The 10,926-nt window shown below is 38.2% G+C and overlaps 1 protein-coding gene across 1 annotated transcript in view; it reads left to right on the top strand.

Moving 5' to 3' along the window:
* Window positions 1–1,662: 1,662 nt before the first annotated feature.
* LOC105395622 (leucine-rich repeats and immunoglobulin-like domains protein 3) overlaps window positions 1,663–10,926 on the top strand; it is a 76,155-nt gene continuing 66,891 nt past the window's right edge. The window contains exon 1 of the mRNA XM_048631143.1: window positions 1,663–2,102. The gene's annotated coding sequence lies outside the window, so the exon portion shown is untranslated. The remainder of the gene's footprint in view (window positions 2,103–10,926) is intronic.

The following is a 10,926-nucleotide window of genomic DNA, read 5'->3' as shown; positions in this document are numbered from 1 at the left end:
CCTGCTGACGACCCCGAAGATAGGAAGAAAACCAGCTGACAGCAGGGAGGGAGATCTTGGATTTTTCCAAAACGGCTAATAGTAGGTCATGGTCCACAGCGTTAAACGCATTGCTAAAATCAATGAGGACAAGCACAGTAATCATTCTGTTCTCCATACCACGCCTTATGTCCTCAGTGACTTTCAGCAAGGCAGTCGTAGTGCTGTGCCCAGCCCGAAAACCAGACTGGTATGGATTTAGAAGACCACCATTTGACAGAAACGCGGTAAGCTGGCGGTGAACAATCGACTCGAGGACCTTGGACAGGAAGGGTAATATTGAGATGGGGCGGTAATGGTAAGTATCAGGATGATGAACGATTTGAACTTTAACTTTAGACCGCAAGCTTGATCAGTGATTTGGGTTTCATTAGTACGTACCATAATAGGTAGTTAGGTACTAATAAGTGCCACTAAGTGCTTTGGGTTTCTATAGAATGTACCATAAAAAGCGCCTAAGGAACATAAGTACTTCATCCTTAAGGCCCTTAAGCAACCGACATACTTGGCTTTTTCAAACTGCAAGCTGAATGGCAGTGGGCCGGCAATATCATCATACATATAGCCGCTTAGGTACCTACATGAGGTTTCAAGTCGTTGTCTGGAGACGTAAAACCGGCAAGTGTAGCGTGGGACGCCCCCAGGCGGTTGAGCTGATGACTTTAGACAGGTAGCCGATAGTGGCTGAATGGGGGAGGACAAGGATAGAGTGTTGTAGCGCTTCTAGAGCTAGCTATGTCCAGCAATGGATGATTCACGGCTGATGATGATGGTTTGTACAAGGAACCAACCGCTTTTAGCCGGCGCTTAGAGTACCTCCTGGCTGAAGTCCTGAGTCACACATTAGCCCCCGGAGTTACGCGAACATCCTGTATGTTTCAAATTTACTTTCAGTGCATAGCTTATTTCAGGCCCTCAATCTAGCCAGACTCTAAGGTCTAGTAACAGTTTCGCTTTTTCATACTCTTGTGACTGATGATCGGAAAAGGATAAAGCTAAAGGATAAGATACAAGAGACGAAAGTTATTACGATATTTTATGAAATAATTTCAGTAAATCTCATCTCAAGCAACCCGACTAACAGAGCATCCAATAATTAGTAACATAAACTTAGCTCAACCAGAGACTCGCTGCTGTAATTACTCCTCTATAGATATAATATTCTTTGAAGATCTCATTTAGTAGTCATTAAATTGTACGTTCGTCTAGCAGCCGAGCGCCCTAGGACATGTCTAATTAGAAACATTTCTCGATACGACGATATCATTACAATTGTATGAAGCTAGGGAACGTGGCTTGCACACAAGTACCCCCGCTTCGGTACAATGCCACCAGTTTATCCAGGCCTTGTAATACCTATAAGGAGCCGTAATAAAGTGGGTGGAGGCGGGCCCAAGTTATGCTGGTCCTGCACCCTTAGTCGCCAGCAAAAAGCAAGAACGTGTGGGACCGCGGTGGACCCGGTTCTCCATACAAGGATCTCTTCGACAACTCGCTTCCCATCCACCACCACATATTGTTAGCCAGATAGCTTTTTATGTCGAATGCATCTTTCGAGACTCATTTAAAATTCTAACTTCAGCTTTATAAGAAAGTACTGCCATTTTCATGCGGTCCCCTGCTGTCGACGGTCGTCGTCGGACTATAAAAGTGGGTTTTAAGTTTGATATTATTACGCAAATTCTTATTGGGAGCCGGTCCGGCCCACACGGCGACCGAAAATTGCGGGGGCGGGCGCGCGGGGCCGCGCGGGCAGCCTACCACGCGCGCTTCGACGGCACACACGCGCCAACAAACCCAATAAAACACACACCTTTTATCATTAAAAATAAACAAGAAACAAAAGCCAACGGCCGCTTCCGTTGTTCCTGATTCAAAAAGTGACACTTCCGTTCCGTTTTCGAACTGCGCGCGCGGCTAGTGTTGTGCTGATGACAGATTTGGGTGGTCGATTGAGTTTTATGAATGGAGTGGCTAGGGAAGTGACGTCATGAGTAGTGTTGTGACCGTGTCAGTGTAATGGGCGGTGCGTCGTTGACACAGCGAGCTCATTAGGCAGCCAGGTGAGTCTAATCTAACTGATGCCCTCTCGTTAGAGATGGGACTATGTTTTCAAAACAACCAGACTAACAGATGATTGTAACCACAATCTGTGTTACTCTGTGTTTAAAATACAAACAATCCTTTCAAACCAACAAAACTTTTCAGTCCTACTATCTACCTGATGTTAAGTAAGTAAACTTAAGAAAATGCCTAGATCTGATGCGATTTTTCAAGTAATACCATAACACAATGTTCATGAAACCGTAAAAACAGCTGATTTACACAAAGTACAAGACGGTCTAATACTATTGTTATACTGGGTATGTAATATTTAACAATAGTATGTAAGTAAGTACTTACCTAGTTTTTATTTTTTACTCAAATGTATTGTATCGTCCATAATGCTAGGTATTTATATATGTACCACAATGTACCACCATCGCACATAAGCAACCAAACCTGGAAGCAGCATGCGGCAGCAGCAGCTGACATAATTTGTATGAATCTGACAGAAATTTGACAGATGCAATTCCTAATTAATCATTGTTGATTGCAAACGTGCTAATGTGCCATGGTGGTACGGTAGCAGGTGTGTCTGTGTATTGTATTATAATTATTTAAGCGCCTGTTTCACAATGTCTGAATAATGGCTAGTGGCTTCCTGTGGGAAAAGTCATGCTTAGCTGTAACTGTCTAAAAAAACATAATTATAGAGAGTGACGGCATGTATTTTATCCCACAGGTATGCCATTATTTAGACATTGTGAAACAGGCATTTACTCTACATTTATACATAAGTAGTTACTTACGTTTAAGTATGATGCTACTATTTTCCTCACATGGCATATGTCTATTCTGTAACGTTACAGTAACTGCAACATATGTAACATGATCCTATTTATCCTAAATAAAACTTATCAAATTATTAGTAAGTACCTAGTTGTAAAATTAGCAACATTGTAAGGCTTGTTTGATTATCTACTTAGAAGTTAGTGCTTGCCTAGGTGCGTGGGCCAAACTTATACCAACCAACCTCGTATTTATAAAATCCTGGCATCGCGTAGGACCCAATGTAGCTGAGCGATACTAATTTACGTTAATTACTACGTTAAATAAAGAATATTCTATTTTTCTATGTTTCTCTACGTCATTGAATTCGTTGTGAATTTCTGCGTTTACAACTATGTAAGTACTTACTTAATTCTTTTTCACAACTCTTGTCTTAAAAATGTCTAGGATTTATACATAAAAATGTGATGTGTCTAAGTTAATAATATACTTAAATTTAGAAATTTTGCCAGTTAAGTATTTCAAAAAAAATAATGTGTGGCTGCAGTTTTATTCTCTACTCCCAAGTTGTCACATTCTCTCATTGAAAAACGTCTCGTGAATAAATTAGGTCTTATTTGAGTCTAGACTAGAGACATTGACGGGTTCATACATAATGTATGGCTTTCAGACTCCCTGTTTGTATGGTCTGCGAGTCAGCAGTCAATCTTATATCTTTTGTTTGGAGCTATTGAAATAAATTGCGTTTGTTTTTATTGGTAGTCAAAACGTTGGGGCATTAATTATGTTGGAGTAGATTTCATGTTGTGTCATCTTAATATTTTGTAAGAGGCGAGTTACAAGAATAGTAGGTAAGTACTTACTTAACTACCCAATTGAAGTTATAACCCTTCCACACCACTCTATAACTTGAAAACTTTTTCTATTATATTATAATTTCGTTACAAAGAAGTCCCACCCCACAGTAGTTCAATTAGAGACTAAATAGGTAAGTACTTTTATAAGTACAGAGCTTAAAAAACTTAAAATTAAAGTATTCATAATGGAATGTTAATTAATCAAATAACCAGAGTAAACTAGTGATATAACATACTGTTATAACGTACTTACTGTGGCAATTTCAACAGAAGTACTTAAGTAAAGATTTCTATAAAAAAATAGGTTAGTATCCTAAATACCTTGATGGATAGGTATTCATAATGATTTTTTATACGGTATACCTAACATGCAGGTTCAATACCATTACTGTACCCAAGTACAACTGTGAATTTCGGATTTTCCGACTCCCAATTCCGTATACCGGATACATTAGCAGGCCAATTCTCAACTCAGCTAATGGGTGCCTCACAAAATCCGCGCCTATGCATAAGCCATGCAACCTACAACCTAGCATACAGGTCGGTTATCTAAAGCTGGCAGATTCAACAAGATAACATGTTGCGCTTGTGTTCAACCGTTAGTGACAGTCAGTGGTGCGTTGCGTGCGTCTCGTCGTTCCAAAAAGAACAATCGTCTAAACGTCCTAAAATGTATGGAAGCGACGACGACACGTCGCTGCGACGACGCTACGGACCAATGGGCCTTCAGCTACACACCATCACTATCACCGACACATTACCAAAGGATTGTTAATTGGTAATGTTCGGTGGGATAATCCCACAGGCGAGATCGAAGCGCCGCGCTGCGTACTTTATAGGGAAATAAAATTGCATGTTATAATACTATGTGTGCATCTGTGCATACTGTGAAGGTGCCAGCTTTAGTGAACTGGGCTGTACCGACAACGGGTTTGTATCACCGCCGCGTGGGTGACTTGTAGGTCGGACTGACATTTCGAAACAGACTCACCTATAACCGATAGGATAGAATATTATTAAAAGTATAGAGATAGATAATGGTATTTGAATGTTGGCTAGGTTTGCTAGTAGTCCGTGTTTTTAGATCTTCTAAGATTGGAATATATTTTTTTATCCGGTAAGGAAGAGTGCTGTAGGTTTTCAGTAAAAATACGTAATAGTAAAAAAACTTTTAAAGTATAAATGTACCTATTCACTAAAGATAATTAAATGAAGTACCTATCACATTTTGTCACAGTTATATCGAAGTCGGTATCACAAGATCCAGGGGTCACACTACCTTGCAAAACTCTATCTCGTTGTATTAAACGTACTGAACTGGACGATAGTTAGCTATAATTCGTTCGTTTTTTCTCAAGCTTGACCCCTCCCTGACACAGGTGTGCGGTTATGTTGAACACTTGATGGCAATAAAATAATTTGAGTTAATTTGTAAAAGGTATTGTTTCCAATTTAAGTAAGCTTTCCTACTATTAATGTGTAATTATGAACAAAAATCATAGTAGGTAAAAGCATTCCGATCTAATTATGGTTTTCAAAATGGCCAGATTTTGATACACAATAGCATTTCCAAATCAATTTCCAACATGTATACTAATTCGAGGAACACACATAAAGTTTCAATTCATTATGTTTGACTGAACTACTGTAGCATTTAATTAACTAATTCATTGAACATTTATCCAGCTATTTGTTTGGCTGCCTGCCTCTATCACACTCACAAATTGTCAATTCGATAATTGCTATTAATTACTCATTAATACGATAATATCAATTACTAGTCGATACTTATCCGTTTCCGATGATAATCGTTTGACATGGCTCTGAATTGGATAGATACGAATCATAATTTATACGGCGATAATTAAATAGATGTTTATGTAGATTTTTATTAAACATTGGCTACCTATGAGTGTGTTAAATGTCAAAATATCTGTATCGTTAAACCGTAATAAATAACTGAAATAGCTATCAGGGGATACGTTCCTGCATGTTACACAGTACGAGTAGGTAATAAGGAAAAACGCAATTAATTATTTTACTAATTTTATCCGCTGCCATTATTAGTAAGTATTCACAAAGAAAACGAACCTTACTGTATCCCAACCTATTTCTAAACCATATCATTTCCACACACAGAGCGTTAACTTTTTAATTTGAAGTTATTTTTGGCTAGTTTTATCAATAAGGTCTATTTTCCTTTGAACTATTTTGTTGTCCAAACGCTAGCTCAGTATAGAGCACGCGTTACAGCGCAGGTACAAATAATTAACGACACGATTATCCGCAAAAGCTTTTAAGCATGAACACGGCATAAGTACCGTGTTTAGAAGGTACAGCAGTTTCAGCAGCACGCGTAGCACAGTATGGCTGCGACAAGATATAAATGACAGCTAGTTGCAACAAATTGTGTGATACCAGTTGTCCTTACAAACGCTAACATGGCCAACACGAAATAATCACTACAAGATGTGAGTTACAATTTTGACAGCGAGATTGGAAGATTTGTCTTATTTCCTAACATGGGTGTACCAATTTATCCACACATGTCTCAGTTTGACATTTGTTTAGGTAGCATTATATCACTCAAGTTCGAAGGTGGTGATAACATGTGACACAAATAATTATTTGTTTAGTTTTTGTTAATTTCATCCTTGCTCTACAAGAAGAGATGCAGGAAAGGAAAATTACTATAATACTTATAGGGAGGATGATCCGGGACTCTAAAAACCCGTTGAAAATGCTTTAAAAACAACATTTGTCAAAACACACATCCTCTTTTTTATTTGACTAAAATTATACATTAAGTATATTACTTATATGTAGCGGTGTTAGCTCAGACGGGTAAGCGCCCGCCCCTCACGGAAGAAATGTGGATTCAAATCCTGTCGCTCAATGATGACATTAATTTGTTCCACTTAAACATTTGTACAGTTAAATTAAGAGGCGAAATGTGTGTGTTGAAGCAGACCAAAAGGGAAGCAACTCAGCGCATATGTTTGCCCTTAGGAACAAACCACAGATTTTCAGTTGTCTCCCATACTTATACTTTAAGTTTGCCTATTCACGTCAAAGTATGCAGGTAATGAAGTGGCTAATTGAATAGTTTGAATGCTAAATATAGAGTTCACGAAATGTAAATCATATAAACTGTACATTGAATACATCTGGCACACCGGGCAGTCAGCGACTCATTCTAATCCTTCACCACAGCGACAAACCCTAGTCAGGCTTTATGATTTATCAACAACATGTGAACAACACACTAACTGAGATGAAGTGGCTAATTGAATAGTTTGAAAGCTAAATGTGGAGTTCATGAAGTGTAAATCATATAAACTGTACATTGAATACATCCGGCACACCGGGTAGTCAGCGACTAATCCTTTCACTACAATGACAAACCCTAGTCAAGCTTTATTATTTATCAACTACACACTTACTATAAAAAAATAAGTGGGTATGCTAGCATGTACAACAAAATTAAACGGTTATAAAAATATAATATTTTCTTTAGGTAAGTAAAACATTTATTAAACTTTTAATTAATAAATTATAAAAATTATACTATTTCACACACCATAAAAGCATATTAGGTATTCTTAGTTATCAACTATCACAATAATCAGTCTGAACTTGGCTTATATCAGTCATCAAATGGGTCTCATAGTATGTATGCCAAGTTCTTCAACTTTTTCAGTTCGGTGCCGCTCGGGTTCATTGTATCACCACAAGGTTGCTGATGTCATCTGACCGTCTTCAGGTGGTTTCTGCCAACAAGAGCTCTCCAACTGTGTCTAGGCCATCAATTTCTGACCAGTTTTGACCATCTTCCATCTTGCCTACAAGCCAATTTCAATGTTCTGTAACAATCAAAAATGTTTCATTAGATTTTAGTTATACTTACTTATGAACTAAGATTATGACTCCTATTGTCATCTTCATCATCATCATAACCCATCACGTACCCACTGCTGGGGTACAGGTTTCCTTCCAATGAAGAAAGGGTTTAGGCCTAGCCAACCAAGTAGTGCCATGTGAAAAAAGTTTTTTGAGTTGTTTTGTGTGCATATGCCCAACTATAATAACATGTCACGGGTACTGGCACTTACCTTCTGTTTTTTCATTCCATTGATCATATAAATATTATTCAGTCAGGCCGTGGGACATGCATCGAAGATGATATTCTGCTGTGCCAGTCAGGATCCTGCCCGGGCTTTTTTCTCAAGGCCTTCTAGCTCCTGGGTCTGGGTAGACAGTGGGTGGGTCATCAGTCAGGTGGCATGCTGTTTTGTTCTTCGTCTCAGGGATCCGTTGCATCGACGGCTGCCGATAGCAGGAGCTCCCAAGGAATCTGAGCGTGCTTGGTCGGGAGCAAGCTTGGTCGTATATCATTTGATGAGACGATGTCCAAGAAACTCAATAAAGTAGTTTAATGAGCCAATATGAATCCATGGGGTAGCGCAAAGCAAAGTAATATTACCAAAACATTACACTCGAAAATCTCGAAAGCACCAAACAGTCAAAATTTTCTTCAAGTTTGACGTTTGGTGACATTTTAATTGTCAAAAAACCATAGACAATACAAACAAAAACCACAAATGAGAGATTTTCGGAAAAAAAATAACATTTGAAAAACCTATTTGCACAGAGCAGAAAAGTTACAGTGTCACTGGGACTAATGCCCAATCACGCAAATAAAATGAGTCCCATGTACACCCTATGCTAACATTTAAGACTGATATCAAAAAGTGACTCAATTTAAACAGTCACTTCACATGTTGTCTTATTATGGCCATACTAGCCGTGCAGGTCGCTACAGACGAACGAACGAGAGCTGTCATTCTCTGGGTACGGTTAATGTAACAAGATAGAGTCGTGGTTACGAACCCACTGCGCTAACCACAAGACCAAAGCTCTATCTCGTTGCATTAAACACTCTTAATCATAAAAATAAATGACTAAAATTTACGCCTCATGCCAATCCGTATAAAAAATATAATTAAATATTATTAGGTCTGAATTACTCTGAATGTATATGTACTTACTTATGTTTTTTATCATCTATTGGCAGATATGACGCACATTACGATCTTGGGCTATCTCTGCGGAAATTCAGCCATATGAAGCAAAAACCAAGCTACTTTACCTCCCCTACCCATTGATAAACCGGGGACACACAAACGATATTATAACGTCCCCGCATAGGAGCTGCCCCATACAAGGTGCCTATTAACAACATCATAAACTGCCGGTTATCGCGCTTACGCCTAGCTGCATCCAATCAGGACGCTCCCGGGAGGGAAAAATATTGTTATAAACTGCGTATGGGAGTAGGCTTGGGATGTACAGTGAAAGACAATGCGCAATAACGTATGCGTGTTTTTTTAACCCTTGGTGAAAAACGAGAGGTTCGAGTCTGTGTATCTGTGTGTCTGAATCTGTCTGCGTAACTCCCAAACGGCTGAACAGATTTTTGTTTTGCTTTGTAGGGTCGTAAGTAATGTTACCGAGAGTGTTCTAAGCCATGTTTCATGAGAATCGGTTTAGCCGTTCAAAAGTTATGCTACTTTCAGTGTTGAATATCGGTGGCTGACCGAGGAATGCGGAGGACTGAATGATGTGACACTGTTAGAGAAAGACTTTTGTTCAAATGTGGACGATTAATGGTTGATGATGATGATGGTAGCTAGCTATGCTTAAGTAAAAGCGGCAAACGCACCCTCAAACCCTATTTTTGCCGGTAATTATTTAGTCAAATGAAACGCGAACCGCATTTTTTTATGATCATAAAGTCTTAAGAGTCAAGAAAGGTATAATCCGATGTGTAATACTTATTTACCATCCACTGTACGCCTACTAAGTTGTTAGACCCTCGTAGTTGGCAAGGATTAAGAGAGATTTGACAGAGAGCTGTGTTGATATCCTTGTGGCTTGGGTGGTCTCGAATATGCTATCATTCCTTTCTACACAACGTTACTTTATAAATAAATAACCAATATACTTAACTACATTTTACATGAACGTAAGTATAAATACCTAATTTGACTTTTAAAAACTGATTTTAATTTTTAACCTTTTAACTCTTTGTTACACAAAGGAACTTTAAGCTAATGTTTGAATCTATTGATGCCTTGCTTTGACAGTATACATACAGAAAGAGAAGACGATTAAATTTAATGCCGACATTAGTTTAATGTTCCTTTCTGCAACTGGATAATTGGGGTTGGATGGCCGTGTGTGAGATGTCCCCAGCACATATTTATTTAATTATCGTCCAATAAGTTGTAATATCGATACACCCATTATCGAGTGTCTCCCACCACTAGTAAGGCTCGCGAGGTTATATCCGCGCGTCCGAGCCATTGTCCTCTGAAATAAGGCCACAGTCAAAACAAAAGATCCGCCGACTGCGACACATTGTGCGGAGTTCATTATCCGCGAGGATTACAGTATTAGGGTATTATGAGATTCATTAGAATGTTATTTCTAATTATTTATGATTATGAGGCGCTTTGCGATTGTATTGGGTGGGTGGAGTCGTTAGTTATGGCAAACTTCTGTTTTCGTTTGGTTTTAGGTAGATAGGTACTTAAGTACATTTGTTTTAATAATTGGTCAGGTAGGTACGTATTTAGGTATTTTAATTGTTACAGGGAAATAATTGTGCTTATTTTAACTACTTTTTTATTTATTATTCTCAATGATAAGTAGGTTGCCAATTTGAATAAATAAAATATTATTCTTTAAACTTAAATATTGTCATTTAATTAATCTTTATGTACCTACTTAGATATGTTTTTTTATTCAATTACTTATGTGTTCTATAAATCCCAGTTAAATGTGAACCAGCACATAAAAATATCTTAACAACGCATTTCAAAGGGCCATCTGCTAGAATTTGTAATCTAGACAATTAAAATGCTAGTTAACATAAATTAATTGAAGAGCCGTGGATATCGTAAAGTCCCTGGATAGCCATTAGTACATTTTTGTAGTTTTATTGCCCATTTACTTCAGGGTATGCTGTTGTCAGTATAATCTAATTGCTGATCTAAAGGCTGTGGAAGATTTTCTATGCAAATTAAAAACCTAATACCCGGGCAATGAATAAGTTCCACTCACAAAATGCCGATACCAAACACCACCCCAGCTTTTTCAAAGATATAATTTAAAATTGGATAAAATATTACCGTTT

Source organism: Plutella xylostella, chromosome 28, assembly GCF_932276165.1.
Source record: "Plutella xylostella chromosome 28, ilPluXylo3.1, whole genome shotgun sequence".
Taxonomy (NCBI): domain Eukaryota; kingdom Metazoa; phylum Arthropoda; class Insecta; order Lepidoptera; family Plutellidae; genus Plutella; species Plutella xylostella.
This window is presented reverse-complemented; position numbering and strand designations above follow the sequence as displayed.